This window comes from Stenella coeruleoalba, assembly GCF_951394435.1.
Source record: "Stenella coeruleoalba genome assembly, chromosome: 4".
Classification (NCBI taxonomy): domain Eukaryota; kingdom Metazoa; phylum Chordata; class Mammalia; order Artiodactyla; family Delphinidae; genus Stenella; species Stenella coeruleoalba.
The window spans coordinates 24795319-24813139 of NC_137149.1; the positions used below are offsets into that span (position 1 = coordinate 24795319).

The 17821-nt window shown below is 34.5% G+C and overlaps 1 long non-coding RNA gene across 1 annotated transcript in view; it reads left to right on the top strand.

Moving 5' to 3' along the window:
• Positions 1-248: 248 nt before the first annotated feature.
• The window catches only part of LOC307186179, a 332682-nt gene continuing 315109 nt past the window's right edge, over positions 249-17821 (top strand). The window contains exon 1 of the long non-coding RNA XR_013828263.1: positions 249-368. This is a non-coding gene — a long non-coding RNA (uncharacterized lncRNA). The remainder of the gene's footprint in view (positions 369-17821) is intronic.

A 17821-nucleotide genomic window follows, 5' to 3' on the forward strand; every position in this document is an offset into this window, starting at 1 on the left:
TTTAATAATTAAGGGAACGTACATATGAGGCTTGCCTTTGGCGGCCACCAGACGAGTAGACTTCCGTTCCCGCCAACCAGAAGCTCAGGCCTTTATAAAGAGGCCTTAAGGGGGTTGCGTCACCTGTCTGTCCAGTGCAGACGCCTCAATAGCGCGTTGCTCGCTCTCTCTCTCCAGGCTGAGCCCTTGGCACCACTGCGGCTGCGCTGCGCTGCGGGATCAGTGGGTGGAGCATAGGTGCCGAGTACCAGGATGTGAGGAAGGCGCTTCGGCTAGCCCGATGGTCGAGTCGTGGTATTGCCTGGGCCCGCTTCTCCGTGCAGCCAGCCCGTATGTCCTCTCCATGACCTCCTCCAGCTGCATTTTAGGTAAGTGAATACTATTCCTCTACATCCATCATTCTAGCAGTGTTTATAAGTAATAATTCTGTTTCGAAATTCTGCGGAAAAGGAACTAAAGAAAGAGGCAGTTTCCTCATGGAAGAAATAGAATCTTTGCTGGGTTTTTGTAGGAATTTTTTAATAAGCCACTTAATGATAAAAACATATTTTCAGGGCTTCCCTTGTGGCGCAGTGGTTGAGAGTCCGCCTGCCGATGCAGGGGACGCGGGTTCGTGCCCTGGTCCAGGAAGATACCACATGCCGTGGAGCGGCTGGGCCCGTGAGCCATGGCCGCTGAGCCTGCGCGTCCGGAGCCTGTGCTCCGCAACGGGAGAGGCCTCCACAGTGAGAGGCCCGCGTACCGAAAAAAAAAAAAAAAAAAAAAAAAAAACCATATTTTCAAACTTGAAAATTGTACTATGCTTCAAGAACATGTGCCTGCTTAAATGATATTTTAGCAGCAAAAGCACTTTGAAAATACATATTCGGATTTAATAATCATGGATGTGGGTTTCTTTTAAAACTAAAGTTCATTTAAAAAAAAATTTTTTTTTTTTAAATTTATTTATTTTTGGCTGCGTTGGGTCCTTGTTGCTGCACGCGGGCTTTCTCTAGTTGTGGTGAGAGGGGGCCACTCTTCGTTGTGGTGCACGGGCTTCTCATTGCGGTGGCTTCTCTTGTTGCAGAGCATGGACTCTAGGCACGCAGGCCCAGTAGTTGTGGCACACAAGGTTTAGTTGCTCCGCGGCATGTGGGTTCTTCCCTGACCAGGCTCGAACCTGTGTTCCCTGTATTGGCAGGCGGATTCTTAACCACTGTACTACAAGGGAAGTCCCAAAGGTCATTCTTTTTGGTATCATATAGAGACCAAAGTGTGTTTTGCTTTCTTTCCTTAAAGTTATTTGATCGTTCCAGCTACATTGTTTTTTTTTGAAATGACTAGGCATCTCCTGTGATTTTTCTTTTTATGTCTTTGTCAAAAAATAATTGACGTGTATGTATGAATCTATTCCTGAACAACCTGTTGATTCTGTTTTTGCTCACATCAAAATCACACCCTCTTAGTTAATGTAGTGTGATAGTGACTTTTAAAATCTGGTAGAATAAATCCCCCAACTTGGATTCTTTTTCAAGATTGGCTAGGCTATCCTAAAGCAATTTTATTTGTATATAAATTTTAAAATCATTTTGTAAACTTTCACAAATATAATGCTGTTGAAGCTGTTTGGGATTGTGTTGAATCAGTATAAGAATTTTGGGAGAATTGACATCTTAAAGAATTAGTTGCAGATCAAGAAATATATAAAACTGTGTTTGTCTTTTAAATTTCTGTCAGCAACATGATCTGAACATACTTGACTCTTCTTTGAAAATCTATATACTTACACTATTTTAAATGAAATTTTAAATGAAATTTTCAATTTTATGTTGCAGTATATTGAAATATAATTGATTTTTATGTATTGATTTCATATCTAGAAATTTAATTCACTTATGATTACTAATAGTTCATTTTATAGGTACTTTTGGTTTTTACCTATAATCATGTCAGTTGCACAAAATCTTTGTGTCTTTTAAATCTTTATTTTGTATTATTACACTAGTTAGGAATTCCCTCATAATAATGAACCAAAGAATGAACAAAAATGCATCTTTTTCTTTTGTTTCTAAGGAGAACAAGTTTGATAGTTAACCATTAATTATAAGATGCCAATAGGTTATTTGTAATTAGTTTTTATACCTTTGGAAAGATTTGCTTCTGATTCTAAATTTCTGGGCACTTTATCATAGGGTGTATTGAAATATATCACATTATTTTTTCTTTATTTTGATGTCTATTTGGATCTTTTCTTTTATTCTGTTAATATGGTTTTTAGCAAATGATAAAACAATTTGCATTCTTAAAATACACTACACTTGCCACAGTCCTTACTGATCATGTTTTGTTCTATCGCTGTCTAAAAGAAGTGTGTTAAAATATCTGATTATGTTTGTGCTTTATCTGTTTCTCTTACTCTCATGTTCCCTTTTAAAAATAAGTTTGGAATTCATATTATTAGTATGTTTCCCGTTGATTGGCCTTTTCTCATCTTTATGAAATGTCTCTTTGTGTCTCTAATACTTCTTGCATTTAAATCTCCTTTGTATGATATTAGTATAGACATTTACATTTTCTTTTTGTTTAGGGTTTTCAGGTTCTTACTTTCAAACTAGTCATGTCTTTATTTTTAAAGTATGTATGCTTTGAATCTGAATGTATTGTGTTTTTTATCTAGTATAACAAACTTTAGCTTTTAATTAAAGGATTAAGTCCTTTCTTAATGAGTATAAATTACTAAAGTAATTGAGTTAAATCTACCATTTCCTATTTTTCTTCTTTTCTGTCCCATCTGTTCTTTGCCATTGTATTCCTCATTTCTTAACTTCTTTAGTATTGTATACTTTTTCCCTTTAATTTTTACTGTCCACACCTTATATAAATATTTTATTGGTTATTCTAGAGACTACATCTTTCACTTATTATAACTGAACTTAACAGTTTAACTCCACTTTTCCCATTCCCTCTTTTCTATTATTTTGTCATTAAATTTTACTTATATATACTTTAAAAAATCCTACAAGATGTTGTTATAATTGCTGCTATAAACTGTCACTATATTTTTATATTTAATTATGTTTGCTTACTTTAGTACATTTCATTATTTCCTACAATCCTGTGCTTCCATCTGCAATTAATGAATTTATCCTGAAGAATTTCCTATACCTTCTTTTGTAATTGAAACCTGTTGGCAAAAAAAAAAAAAAATTCTGCTTTTTCTTTTTGTTTATTAATATCTTCATTCACTTTCACTTTTGAGAGCTATTTTGGTAGGTAAAGAATTCTAGGTTGGTAAATGCACAGATGTTGCTACTGTTATTGATATTGTCATTTTTAATATTTTAAAGACATCATTCCATTGTCTACCGCCTTCAGATTTTCTGTAAGAAAACCATTAGTCTTTCTGTTGCTGCTTTGAAATTATTGCGTCTGTTAATTTGGCGAGTTTTAAGGTTTTCTTCTTGTATTGGCTTTTCAGCATTCTATGATGTGCCTAAATGTGATTTAGTTTGTATTTATCCTACTTGATTTTTACCAAGCTTCTTGAATTTATTGGTCATGATATTCATAATTTTTGGAGCATTCTCAGTCATTAACTCTTCAAATACTGTTTCTGTGCCATTTTCTTTATCATCTCCTGAAATGCCAATATACATATTTTAGACCATTTAATTGTACATATTATATGCATATTGACATGATATTACCATAATTGAAAACAAAACCTTTATAAACAGGCACCTACTGGGGGACTGGCTGAAATGGAGAATATTTTTAGAGAAAATGTGTATAAAACATTCCAGAGGTCACAGTAAGATTGCATTTATGAAACTGAGCAGCAGATGAATTTCTAGGAGAAACATTGGTCAAGGGAGAACAGGAAATATAAAAACAGGGAAGCAAAGAAAATTTTATACTCATGAAAGTATTTAAAAGTCTAGGTACCCAGACATATGAGAAAATAAAAATAACAACTTTTATTAGGTAATTTTAAATTATAAATGTTAAAAAATAATCAGGAAATCAGAGTAAATGTTTATGACGAGAATACAGACAAAGCATCCAATCTAAGCAGACAGTGGATGACCACATTCCAGATACCATCAGTGTGGTCTTAAACATCTCTCACTGGGGTAGAGCAAGTTCATGGCACCACGCAAATGTGGGAGCAGGACAGTGGACATGTATATCATAAAAGGGATGGGAAGAAAATAACTGTAGATTATGATACCTCAAGTTTCCTTTTAAGAGTTTCTTTAGCACAATGCTAAGGAAGGTGAGAAGAAAAAGTATAGGTAATTAGAAAAATTGAAGTTGAGGATATTTACCCTTTCACAGTGGTATATTGCACACTTTTAAAATATGAAGACTCCTTCACATCTAGATCTTTAGAGGAAAAATTTCTTAGTACCTAGAAATGGTTTATTTTTCCTTTTCATATATATTCAATTAAATGGTCTATGCTGCACACTTTAAAAAAACAGCTTTAAGGGCTTCCCTGGTGGCGCAGTGGTTGGGAGTCCGCCTGCCGATGCAGGGGACACGGGTTCGTGCCACGGTCCGGGAAGATACCACTTGCTGCGGAGCGGCTGGGCCCGTGAGCCATGGCCGCTGAGCCTGCGCGTCCGGAGCCTGTGCTCCGCAATGGGAGCGGCCACAGCAGTGAGAGGCCCGCGTACCGCAAAAAAAAAAAAAAAAAACAAAAAAACAGCTTTAAGGAGTACATGAAAATGTATTTTGTGGTTCTTAAACCTTTGTAAAAAAGTTGATATTTTAAGTCAATTCATGAATTATCTCAAGATGAGTTTCTAATTGTGTCATTATTTAAATGCAGTTTTTCATGTAAGTGTTATTCTCTTACTGACATCAAAGGCATTAACCAAAATCTTAGTCATTTTGAGAAATTACTTTGACGTAAATTTTATCTAGTTCATATAGTGTTATATGAGGCATATGGGAGGTTATAAACAGAGGAGAGTTCCTAACTCTGACTTATCTATCCATAATTGTTGCTTGTCAACACTAGCATCTGTAGCATGTACTGATTGAAAATATTTTTTTTCCAAAGAAAAGTAAAGTAACAAATCCCACAAGATCAGCAATGTCTATTGAGAATATTACTATTTTAACATTTAAATTTACCCCCAATACAAATATCTTCTATAACTGCAGTTCACCACAGCATTTTATGAATATCTTGCTATTGAAACCACACACCATTTCCCTAATCAAATTTTAACTGACTATTGCCCATAAAATGATATATTCTTTTACTAGGTTGACATTCAAATTCATCACATCCTGTACTGTCTTCTCATACAACTTATTCTAGTGCCAAACAGACCTTCACTGGAACTAAAATTCAATGCACAGTTTAATGTCTGTGCTAACTTGTGTATGAGCTTTAATTTCTCTGACTCTATTTGATCAAATTTAAAGTAAGGATAATATTGGTGTCTATCAGGATTAGGAGCTTTGTAAAAATATCCATCTTCGTGTATTAAATGAACTTTTTCATTGCTCATAGAAATCTATATTTTTTGGCTAAAATACCTTTTCTTGTACTAGTTTGTGTATCTGTAATAACTTTTACTTTTAGTACTTCTACTCATTTTTCTAGATCAAATACCACCAACAACCAAAAAGCTCCCATGTTTTGTATTCTCAGGAGAAAGGACTCTTTTACTCTTTTATTACTCCATGATAATATCATAAATCAATATAGAGCTGCCCATTAGCTAGGGTCAGTCCCAGGTTATGCCTGTTGTACCAGTGTAGTTGTCAATTGCATCTCCTTTTACTCACAGAAGAGTACAAGTAAGATGAGTAATAATACAGTGTCCCATTTTGTATGACTCCAGCACTACCTGCTATGTTCTGCTTTGGTTAAGAGTTATAGTATGCTTATTTTGACTTTAAATAAATTGACAGTTGAGGCTAAGTCTTCCCATTGGTATCTTTTTTTTTTCCTTAAGTCTCTGCATACTGCCTTGGACATAGATGTGACAAATAGACATTTACTGAAGTGTGTTTTGATTTTGATATCATAATTGGCATTATTTGGGATCATTCAAAATATTTGAAATATTTTTGTGAATGCTTTCTTACATATGAGGTTGGAATCTCCATATCACAAAGCTCTCTTCCTGTACTTAAATTGTTTAAACAGTTTGTATGAATGAGTGCCGTAATAATAAAAAGCTCAAGAATTAAAAGAGATAATAATATACAATTTAGGATAAATTATTTACAAATATTTATCATCTTTACATGTTTTAGGAGCTCTACTAGATTCAGCAGATACAGAAGTAAATTAAAAGAAAAAAATAAGCCTGTGCTTCCTTGATCTTAAAGTGAGGTAGATTGGTAATTGAGAAATTAAATAGAAAAATTGTAAATTGAAATAAATATAAATAATAGTAACTGTAAGTGATTTAGTTAAATTTACATAATTGCTATACTGGAATAGAATGTCAAATAGTTAAACTTGAGAAGGTTTCCCTGAATTAAGGATTATTTGCTAAGATCTGAAGGAACAAACTTCTATTTCTGTTAACATGTTGACTTATATATGTTGGAAAATTCTCCCAATGGGGGAAAAAACCAGAAGCTTCTTAGAATATAAATGGAAATATATTTTTGCAAATATGCTGATTTTTGTTAAGATAATAAGGAATAATCAGAAGCAAAAAATGAATACAGTAGTAAAGAGGTTTAGCATGTTAGAATCAAATAACTGCTTTAACAAACCCCAAATCTCAGAGACTTAATATATTAGAAGTTCCTTTTTCTTCTGTAAAACAGTTCAATGTAAGTGTTTGGTGATGAATTCCATGTAGTAATTCTAAAAGTCATGCTCCTTACATATGGACACTCACTAAGGACTAGGGGTTCATTGCTTACATTTTCTGTTTATAATCAGTTACCTTTTGCAACTCTGCTGGCACAAAAATTCTGCTCTCTGTTCTATTTTATTTTGGCTTGTAGAAAGACCAGATCCTCCTGACCTCAATAGTTTTGTATATAATATGTTGCTAAGTGCAGCTATTTGCCACCAATATCCTTCAGACATACCATTTTCAAGTTCTTCTAGAGCTTTAAATTAGTAGGCACTTAGTCTGCATTGCAACTTCTAAGTTATCTCAGACAGCATTGTTTAGCATGGGTATACTGCAGGTTATGCTGTAGAATCAAACCACTTCATATCACAGTGGAATGAGACAAAAATGTTTATATTTCACTGATAGTACATGTCAAATTACTGTGTGGCTTGTGAGTTCTGCTTTGTAACATCTTTACTCTGGAATCAAAGCTGATAGTATAACTACTACCAGGAAGATTGCCAGTCATTGTGGTTAAAAAAAAAAGAGAACTTTGAAGGATCTAACACCGTCTAATTAACGCTCTAGTCCTGAAGTGTTATGTCACTTTCACTTGTAGCTTATTGGACGAGATTAGTTAAGGACCTCATCCAACCACAAAGAGACCAGAAGGTGTAACATACATGTGTAGAAGAGGAATGAGACAGAAATATTGGGGATCAACAATAATGACTACTACAATAGATCCGTATTTGTTTGTTCTAACTTTATGGCATATGTGTTCTATGAAGCCTCTACCAATGTGTTCTGTGAATGTTAGCACTTGTCACCTGACATTAAGGCATTCCCACATTGATCGTTACAACACTGAAAATGGCCAATTTATGGATTAGATAAGTAATGCTAGTATCATAAGAGTTAAACCTAAAATATCAGTGACTTAACACAAGAAAGTTTGCTTCTTATTTATGAAAAGTTAAATTGGTGATACTGGAGGCTCTGCTTTAGGTGATGATTCAGGGATTCACTCTCCTAGAGTCTTGTGGATCTGCCATTGTGAACACATGGACACTGACCCAGGAGACAGAAAAAAATAATTAAATGACTGTGTGAGAGATTTTTAAGGTCTAGATCTGGAAGTTTCTTGTGTCACTTCTGCATGTGTTCCATTGTCCAGCACTTAGTCACACCACCACACCTAAATAAATATACATGAGCCAAGATAATGTGGATCCTGGTTGATCAATAATATACCAGTAACATTTTTATGCTATTTAAGGAAAACTAAAATATTTGGTGCAGTATTATCTCATTCAATCCTAGCAGCTTGCACCTTCAGGATATCAGCTAGACTCTAGTAAATTTAGACATCTCTTTTGAAGTCTGTGCTGGAAAATAATTCAGAAAATAATATCTGCCCATATTACGGAATCTAATAGGGGGTGCTTTTATAAAAGTAGAATCATAAAGAGAGACATCTTCATTGTAAAACTGAGGAAAAAATAAACCCATTTTGAAAAAGTTGTCTTAAAAGAATCTTTCCTGTCCTGACTCTTTTATTGAGTAGAAGGGGGAAAAAAAAATCTGTATTTAATTTGTAGGCAAGACAACTCATAAAATAGCATGGATGAAATTATATTTTCTTTTGTGAACTATTTAAAAATAAAATTCATGGGACATTTAAAAATTTATTTTATTGAAGTATAGTTGATTTACAATGTGTTAATTTCTGCTGTACAGCAGAGTGATTCAGTTACACACACACATATATATATATATACATTTTTTTCATATTCTTTTCCATTATACTTTATCACAGGATGTTGAATATAGTTCCCTGTGCCATACAGTAGGACGTTGTTGTCTATCCATTTTATATATAATAGTTTTCATCTGCTAATCACAAACTCCCAGTCCATCTGTCCCCAGTCCCCTCTTTCTCCTGGCAATCACGTCTGTTCTCTATGTCTGTGAGTCTGTTGCTGTTTCATAGATAAGTTCATTTGTGTCATAGTTTAGATTCCACATATAAGTGATATCATATGGTATTTATCTTTCTCTTTCTGACTTACTTCACTTAGTATGTTAATCTCTAGGTCCATCCATGTTGCTGCAAATGGCATTATTTCATTCTTTTTTTATGGCTGAGCAGTATTCCATTGTATATGTGTACCACATATTCTTTATCCATTCATCTGTAGATGGACATTTAGGTTGTTTCCATGTCTTGACTATTGTAAATAGTGCTGCAATGAATATTGCAGTTGCATGGTATCTTCTAGAACTATAGTTTTCTCCAGATATATGCCCAAGAGTGGGATTGCAGGATCACATGGCAACTCTGTTTTTAGTTTTTGGAAGAACCTCCATACTGTTCTCCATAGTGGCTGCACCAATTTACATACATCCCCACCAACAGTGTAGGAGGGTTCCATGGGGGCATTTTTATATAAAGTTGTTTAAGTTGTTATTACACTTAGCCAACTGGAAGAAGAGATTTCAAATTCTCTTTGAAAAATCACATATTCAAAACAGAACTCGAATAATATAGATTAATTTCCCAAGCATTTGAACTCATGTCAAAAACACATTATGCATTCAGAAGATAACCATGAGTGAGAGATAGCAGGAAAAAAACAAACCAAAACAAATTCTTTGCTTTTGGAATTTTACATAGAATATAATAGAGGTGAAATTTATACATTTCAAATCAAAATGAAAAGCTAAAAAGATAAACTAAAAATAAGCATTATAAAAAAGTCCAAGAGAATTTTAAAAATAAATAATTCTAGAAATAATAAATGTAATACATGCTATTAAACCATAACAGACTCTTTAAGAGCCACACTAGAGAAACTTGAAAAGAAAAAAATTATTAACTTGAAAAAAGATGTAAAGACATTAAGATATAGTCCAGATATATAATTAGAAAACTACGATGAAATTAAGATACATGAAAGGTAATGTGAGAATGCTCATAATATTATTCTAGTAGGAGATAATAGAATGGAAAACATGATTTTTAAAAAAGATATTAGTTAAGCATTTTCATAATTGCCAAGAAATGTAAATATAAAATACAAAATTCATAATGAAACTCAAAAAAAAAAAAAAAGAAACCTAGGAAAACACCAAAGGAATAAAAACAAATATTGGATAAAAGAGTAGCCAGAGAAAAATGGTCACCTAAAAAGGTTAAAAAAAAAAAAAAAAAAAAAGATAACAGATATAGCTCTTTTCAATAACACCTATAGGAATCAGGATAAACACATACACACACACACACACACACACACACACGAGAGGAAATATGTACTACAATCAATTTAAAAGTTTAGACCTAGAGAAGCTAATTTTTAAAGAGCAAGGGCAAAATGAACATATCTTTTATCTCACAAAATATGAGCATGTTTGTCAATAATATACTTTCATTGCATAAAGAGAAAAAATAATTCCGAAGAGATGTTTTATGAGCTGCAATAAGAAAATTGATAAGTAAGAGGGTAAAACCAAACGTTGACTATTTAAAGCAGTAATAATAATTATACCTAATTTGTATATTTAAAAACAGAATTTAAATATTCGACAGTAATTTTGAATGCCAGGTAATCAGGTTTAAAACAGTTACAGACTTTGTATTGTTTAACAGAGTATAAGAATATTGATAACATTACACTTGGTAAAATGTTATTTTAAAATATATACCATTAAAATAATAGAGAAGCAGCATGTAATTTTCAGATACACAGTACAGGGAATAAATTGAATGCCCCTGTACACAGTACAGGGAATAAATTGAATAAGATAAATATTAAAGAAGAAAAGAAGTGGTTCACTAGATGAGGCAGTAGGAAGAACTAGAATGGAAAGAGAACATTCCATGGCAGCAGAACAATTCATAGAACAGTCATGGTGGAAGAAATGTTATTTTTATGAGTAGGGGTCAGTCTTTCAGCAGTGACTGTATGATGGTTAATTTTATGTGTCAACTTGGCTGTGCTAAGGAATGAACAGAAAGCTGGTAAAACATTATTTCTGGGTATGTCTGTGATGGTGTCTCTGGAAGAAATTCACATTTGAATCAGTAGACTGAGTATAGCAGATTGCCTTCTCAATGCAATCGGGTATCATTTAATCCAGTTGAGGGCCTGAATAGAACAAAAAGGCAGAGGAAGGGTGAATTTACTCTCGCTCTGCTGGAGCTGAGACAGCCATCTTCTGCCCTCAGACAGTCGTGCTCCTGGTTTTCCTGATTTTGGACTGGAACTTAAATCATCACCTCCCAGTTCTCAGGCCTTTGGACTCTGAATTACACCCCTGGGTTTTCTGGTTCTCTAGCTTACAAAGGGCATGTTGTGGAATCTCTAGGACTCCATAACCCTGTGATACAATTCCTATAATAAATCTCTCTCTCTCTCACTCTCCATATATATATGTATGTATATATCTTTCTGGCTCTCTCTGGAGAACTCTAATACAAACTGTTCAGATTAATTCAGAACAATCCCTATGGAAAACACGTAGAAAAGCTGTACAAAACATATACTCAGACTTGTGTGTCGACACATACAGTCTATGTGCAGGTGTTAGAGAACCATAAGGCAACCAGGACTGGAGAGGCCAGGATCCTGGAGAAAAGGGACATGCACCTGCACTAAGATAAGCATTGCCAGTTTTAGAGTTCTCTCCCTTGAAATATTTGCCAGTTCTTACCCACTGCATCTCCAAAATGATAAAAAAACAGAATAGAAATCTGAGTCTGAAGGGCTGGGAACCTGGGTGGAAACTTGGGAAGTTTTACGTGAGATGACTGGCTACAAAACTTGGGGTTTAGGGATGTCAAAGCAACTAGGACTTGAGGGGTAGAGTTTTTGGCAATAAGAAAAGAACACTAAAGTAAGCCCAACATTTTGCATCAGTGTTTAGTGAACAGAGCCAAGGGACTAAAAACTTTGCAAAAGTGGTAGCTAAGAATAATCAAAAATTGGATTTTAAGGTTCACCAGTTGAGAAATATTGGTAAACATCACATCCCAGACTTCCTTTTAAGGTGGAACAAGCAACAAACCAATCTTCACAAAGGCTGAAATCTAGCTTCAAATGGGCCCCAATCCATAAACTAGTCTGCATGTACTTTAATAGCATGTTAGAGAGCAAAATTAAATCTTTGGAGGAAGGTGCCATTGGAAAGAATTTAAATTATCTCCACAGCTTTCCATACCAAATAGCCAGCTTTTAATAAAAAATCATAAATCATGTTAATGGAAAGGGTCAAATACAAAGGGAGGAGAAGGAGGAGGAGGAAGAGGTAGAGGATTGGGGGGAGAGGAGAAGAAAGTCGAAAGATAATAAGATAATGAAGTTACCATACATGGATTTTAAAATAACCGTGCTTGATTTATTCAGACCTAGATGTTTGGGAATGGGGGTGGTGGTGGGAGGGACGTCCAAGAGGGAGGGGATATATGTATACATATAGCTGATTCACTTTGTTGTACAGCAGAAACTAACACAACATTGTAAAGCAATTATACTCCAATACAAAAAAAAAAAAAAAGAAAGAAAATAGGTGTTAAAATGGAGAATGGAGAATTTTGCAAACATTTCGGATCAATAAAAGGGAGAATGAAGAGTCAGTGGATTGCTAACCACTACCACCAGAAAAGAAAAACAAAAACACTCAATGGAAAAGTTAGTCCAGCAAAATAAAACAATTGAAATTAAAAATTCAGTAGAGCAGTGGAATTATTTAGTGAGAAAATTTGTGACTGGTGAGACAAATCAACATAAAATACACAGGTAATGATGTGAAGAGAGAAAAAAAGATGGAAAAAAAAGCATACGGGGCATGATGATTGCAGAATAAACTCAATTCTACAACCTGCTCAAAATACCACAAAAAAAGGAACATTTCAGCCCAATTGTTCTCATAATCATTGAGGTAAAAATTATAAGCAGAATAATAGTGAACTGAATCCAAAGATGTACCCAGGAATTTTGGGTTGGTTTAACATTTAAAATTTAAAAGTCAATAGATAGGGACTTCCCTGGTGGTCCAGTGGTTAAGACTCCGCGCTTCCAATGTAGGGGGCGTGGGTTAGATCCCTGGTCGGGGAACTAAGATCCCACATGCCCCGTGGCCAAAAAAAAAAAAAAAAAGTCAATAAATATATTCATCATATTAACAAAATAAAGAAGAAACCATATATGATTACCTCAGTAGATGCTAGAAAAGCACTTTGTACATTTCATACCCATTATGACCAAAACTTTTAGCAAATCAGAAACAAAACAGAAGTTCCCTAACCTCATAACAGCCATGTATTAAAAAAATATGCAAATCATTAATAGGCATATTAATAGCTGTCCTACATCCTTGCTGATTAAGAGGGTGCAAATTGAAACTACACTAAGATATTTCTACACATCCTACTGGACGACTAAAATTAAAAATTCTAAAAATACTTACGAGTTGAACAGTGGAAGTTCTTGTGCACTTCCAATAGATAGGAGAATTAGTAAAACCACTTTGGAATACAACTTTTCAACATATATGAAGATAACTGTGTAAATATACTCTATCCCCAAAATTTCACTCCTACTTGTATAAATAACATAACCCCCTGGATATGTGCACCAAAATACATGTACAAGAATGCTAGTTATGTTATTATTTGTGATAATATCAAAGCAATCCAAACACCCATCCACAGTCTACAAAGAAAATAAACTTTTGTTTCACAAAACATACATGAATCTCATCTTGAATGATATATGCCAGAGACAAAATATATGTCATTTACATATATTTCAAACATGGAGAAAACTAATCTCTTGTGTTAACAATCAGCGTGGTTACTTTTTAGGAGGGGCAGGTGGTGACTGGGAGAAAGTATGAGAAATTTTTTGGTGCTTGATGTTCCTTCAGATGACAAAAATAAAACAATTTAATAATGAGTTTGACGTCCGTTATTCAAGGGAAAACAATCCATGGATTGGAAGAGTGCAGTGCCTCACAAGCAGTGGAGTACTCTTCCTGAGGGGTGTTTGGGCAAGAGCAACTTTTACAGAGTGTTAGAAGCAGCAGTGCAGAGAAAGGGCATGGTTTTTGGCTGGGGTTGCATATCTGACGTGTTTTAGAAAGCTCAAGGAACAGGGAAATAAGTATAGAGTCTAGAGTGGGCTTGGTGTTTGGGGATTGACTGGATATATTATGTTTCTGGTTAAGAGGAGCATTTACAGGAACAGGAAAGTTCACTTTGTTGATGTGGCACCCCAGGCAGGAGCAACTCCATTTGGGCCTAGAAATTTTTTTCAACAATTCTGTTTCTCAAGAACATTGCTTTTGTATATGTGCGATTACATAATGAAAAATCATCTAGATGTAGTTATGATTTATTCCTTTTTTCCTGAATGTATAGTATAATCAGTAAGTGTATTTAAAGCATTAGTGTTGATCATGGTATCACATTGTCAGAAGTTGCTGGGGATAAGTAGAGGTCAAATCACACAGCATTTCATGACGCAAATATTAAAGGTTTTTGTTTATGTCTAAGAGAACTGAATAGCCATTTAAATGTTTTAATAAAGGGCTTGGTCTCATCATCACACTTCACTTTAGAATTCCCAATGCAGAAATGGGGAATAAAGTAGAAAAGGAAAAATGGATTTGGGGGAATAACTAACTAATATTCCAGAAGATACATGATGGTAACTTGTAACTTGAAATACTTTGTGTGTGTGGTTAGGGAGAGGCAGGGAAAGGCGGTGGTGGGTAGGGAAGAGAAGATATTATCAAGAGCGATGGTTAGATTTCATAGATATAGTTTAGGTCATACCAATAGGGTTTGATGCTGAGATTGATTTTGGCAGGACTAGAGAAGGAGAGAAAGGTTCAAATAATATCTCCTGTTTCTATCTTGTGTAACAGAATAATTGGAAATGTCTTTTATTAATGGGTAACAGTACAAGATGTTTTCATAGGGGAATGTAAACTTTCTTGTTATGCTTTAGAATGTTGAGTGTGAAATGTTTTACAGACATTCAAATAAAGATACCAAACAGGCATTTTCGGGCTTCCCTGGTGGCGTAGTGGTTGAGAGTCCGCCTGCCGAGGCAGGGAACACGGGTTCGTGCCACGGTCCGGGAAGATCCCACATGCCGCGGAGCGGCTGGGCCCGTGAGCCATGGCCGCTGAGCCTGCCCATCCGAAGCCTGTGCCCCACAACGGGAGAGGCCACAACAGTGAGAGGCCCGCGTACCCAAAAAAAAAAAAACACAAAAAAACAAAAAAAACAGGCATTTTCCATCAGGAGCTCTCAGGAGAGATCCGAAACCGCATTATACATTTGTAAGTTTTCTGTCTGTAAGTGGATTTTGAAACCAAGGATATGGGTAAGTTCTTCCAGAGAGAGAATATAGATTGAGAAGTCTTCCTACGTCCAAACCTGGAGTGACTCAACTTACAATAGTATTTCAGTTGAAAACAAGTCTGCAAAGGAGACTATGAATGGGGGTTCAGTGAGGTAGAAAGAAAATCATGAGAATATTGTGAAAGAGAAGACCGAGCAAGTGGGAGTTCAAGAATGGAAGGGGAAGGAGCAACACTCTGGGGTAGAATGAAGGTTGGTTTTAGTGACACAGGGGCCATGGTTTGATTCAGCAGTAGGACTGTTCTGATCATTGAGACAGAAAGCAGTGTAGTCAATTGCAAGTCATATAGATGACAGATCAAAACAATAAAAATAGGCAAATATTTTGAGAACATTGGTTGTGAAGGAAGGATACTTCAGATTGGGAATAGGAGGAAGAAGTGCGATACACAGAATTTTGCTGTCATTGCTGCTGCTGGTGCTGCTGTTGTTGTTGCTACTGATATTTGGAATGATGAGATTTGAGGACATATTTTTAAAATGAGAAGAATGCAATTGTGTGAATCTGATTACATATTGAAGAGAAAGAATAGATAATAGCAGTGGGAGAGAAGATAGCCAGAAAGACACAGATTGAGGCATTCTCTTTTCAGAGAGGAAGAGGTGCTCATCTGCTGTAGCAGGTGGTTGGACTCCAAATCAATGGATTTTGCAACTGAAAAAAAAAAAAAGGCATTGCTATCCAAATAAGTGATTTTGGAATCAATTCTAAATATACCATTTTAATATAAAATTATGTTCAAGTTTATATTTTTAAGAAGAAAGTGTGTATATTCAGATAGATAGTTTATACAATATGTATATTGCTCAAATTGTATTAAATGAATAAATTATCTTTAAAAAGTTTTTGCTGTACTTAGAGCAAGTCATATTACTTACATAATTTGTCAATTATATGATATACTCCTCAGTGCTCCACTTAAAAGTGTTATTGATATTAGCATTTACATACAACTTAGGCAATTCAGATTTTAGGAGTGAAATTCCTGGTAGTGAAATAATTATAATATCCAGGCTTTTAGTTCTTTTATTGAAAACAGATGTAAATATTTTACCATTTATTATTTTAATAAGATGAAGTATATTATTTATTTTTATTGGAGTATAGTTGCTTTACAATGTTCTGTTAGTTTCTGCTGTACAGCGAAGCGAATCAGCTATATGTATACTTATATCCCCTTTTTTTTGGATTTCCTTCCCATTTAGGTCACCACAGAGCACTGAGTAGAGTTCCCTGTGCTATACAGCAGGTTCTCATTATTTATCTATTTTATACATAGTAGTGTATATATGTCAATCCCAGTCTCCCAATTCATCGCACCCCCTTTTTCCCTCCTTGGTGTCCATACATTTGTTCTCTACATCTGTGTCCCTAGTTCTGCTTCGCAAATAGGTTCATGCCTTCCCAATAGAGAATTCAAGCAATTAAAATATGTTTTGTTACATCCACAACATGAAACCAACTGAGTGAAGATTAGAAAAAGGTTGGGTTTGGGAGATACAAATAGAGCTGCTCTTTCAAGTACATTTATTTTTATGTAAATTAATACTTATTACAATAAAATTTAATCCTAATACTCTTTTAGTTTAAAGAATGTACTTCATCTTTGCAAATAGACAAAAATGGTGATTTTAGCCCAGTTTTCCTTAATAAGTGATGAGTTTTTGAAATCTAGGACAGATAGGTAGGACCTATTCATGCTTTCAAATAATTACCAGAAATGTGCAGAAATATGTAATAAAATACAGAAATGTAGGGGAAGGGAGAGGACTCTACAAGTTTAACCAAATTCAAAGAGCAGTACACATGAATCTAATAGTCTTTAATATGCGTTACAATTTCACAGTGTACAAAATTTAAGATTTCAAGTACAGGCTTTAGAAGGCAACGTGTTACTGTGATTTTATGATGCAAAACTGCTTATGCACTAATATGATACAAAAGAATCACTTCTTCAGTTTAGATTATTTTTTATTGTAATGCTGAAAAGGTAAGTTGTAAATAAATGCCATGATCAATTAATTTTTAACCCCTCTAAAGCTCCTATTCAATACACATGATTTCTTTTAACAGTTAGAATCTTGAATATGATATTTATTATTTGATTTGCTCTGTATGAAATGTATGAACACTAGCACTTCCAAGGAATTAATAGATTAACCAAGAGAAGTAAAACAATTTTATAAGATTTTTTTATGTATAAACTTAACCTCCATAAAAAATGGTGAATGAAAGAATTTAAACATTTATCTCCACCTATGATCAGCTTCCTAAGGTTACACATTTTCTGTACAGATATTATTTCAATTATGTCACAATGTAAAAAGAGAATTTAGAAAAAGTTGGCTTTTAGTTACAAATGGGAGAATTTTTTAGTTGTAAGTAAAAGAAAACTATAATTGTCCTATATTGACTAGATAACTGAAAAGCTCACATACTGGGTCAACTTAATGTTGATCTAGATTTGACAGTATCAAAAAAAGACTCTCTTCTTGTGTAACCTGTTGTCTTGTACTATATGTTCTATATTCTGAGGCTGGCTTTCCATATGGTGGCAAAATTACTGGCAGCAGCCTCTGATGCTAGCAC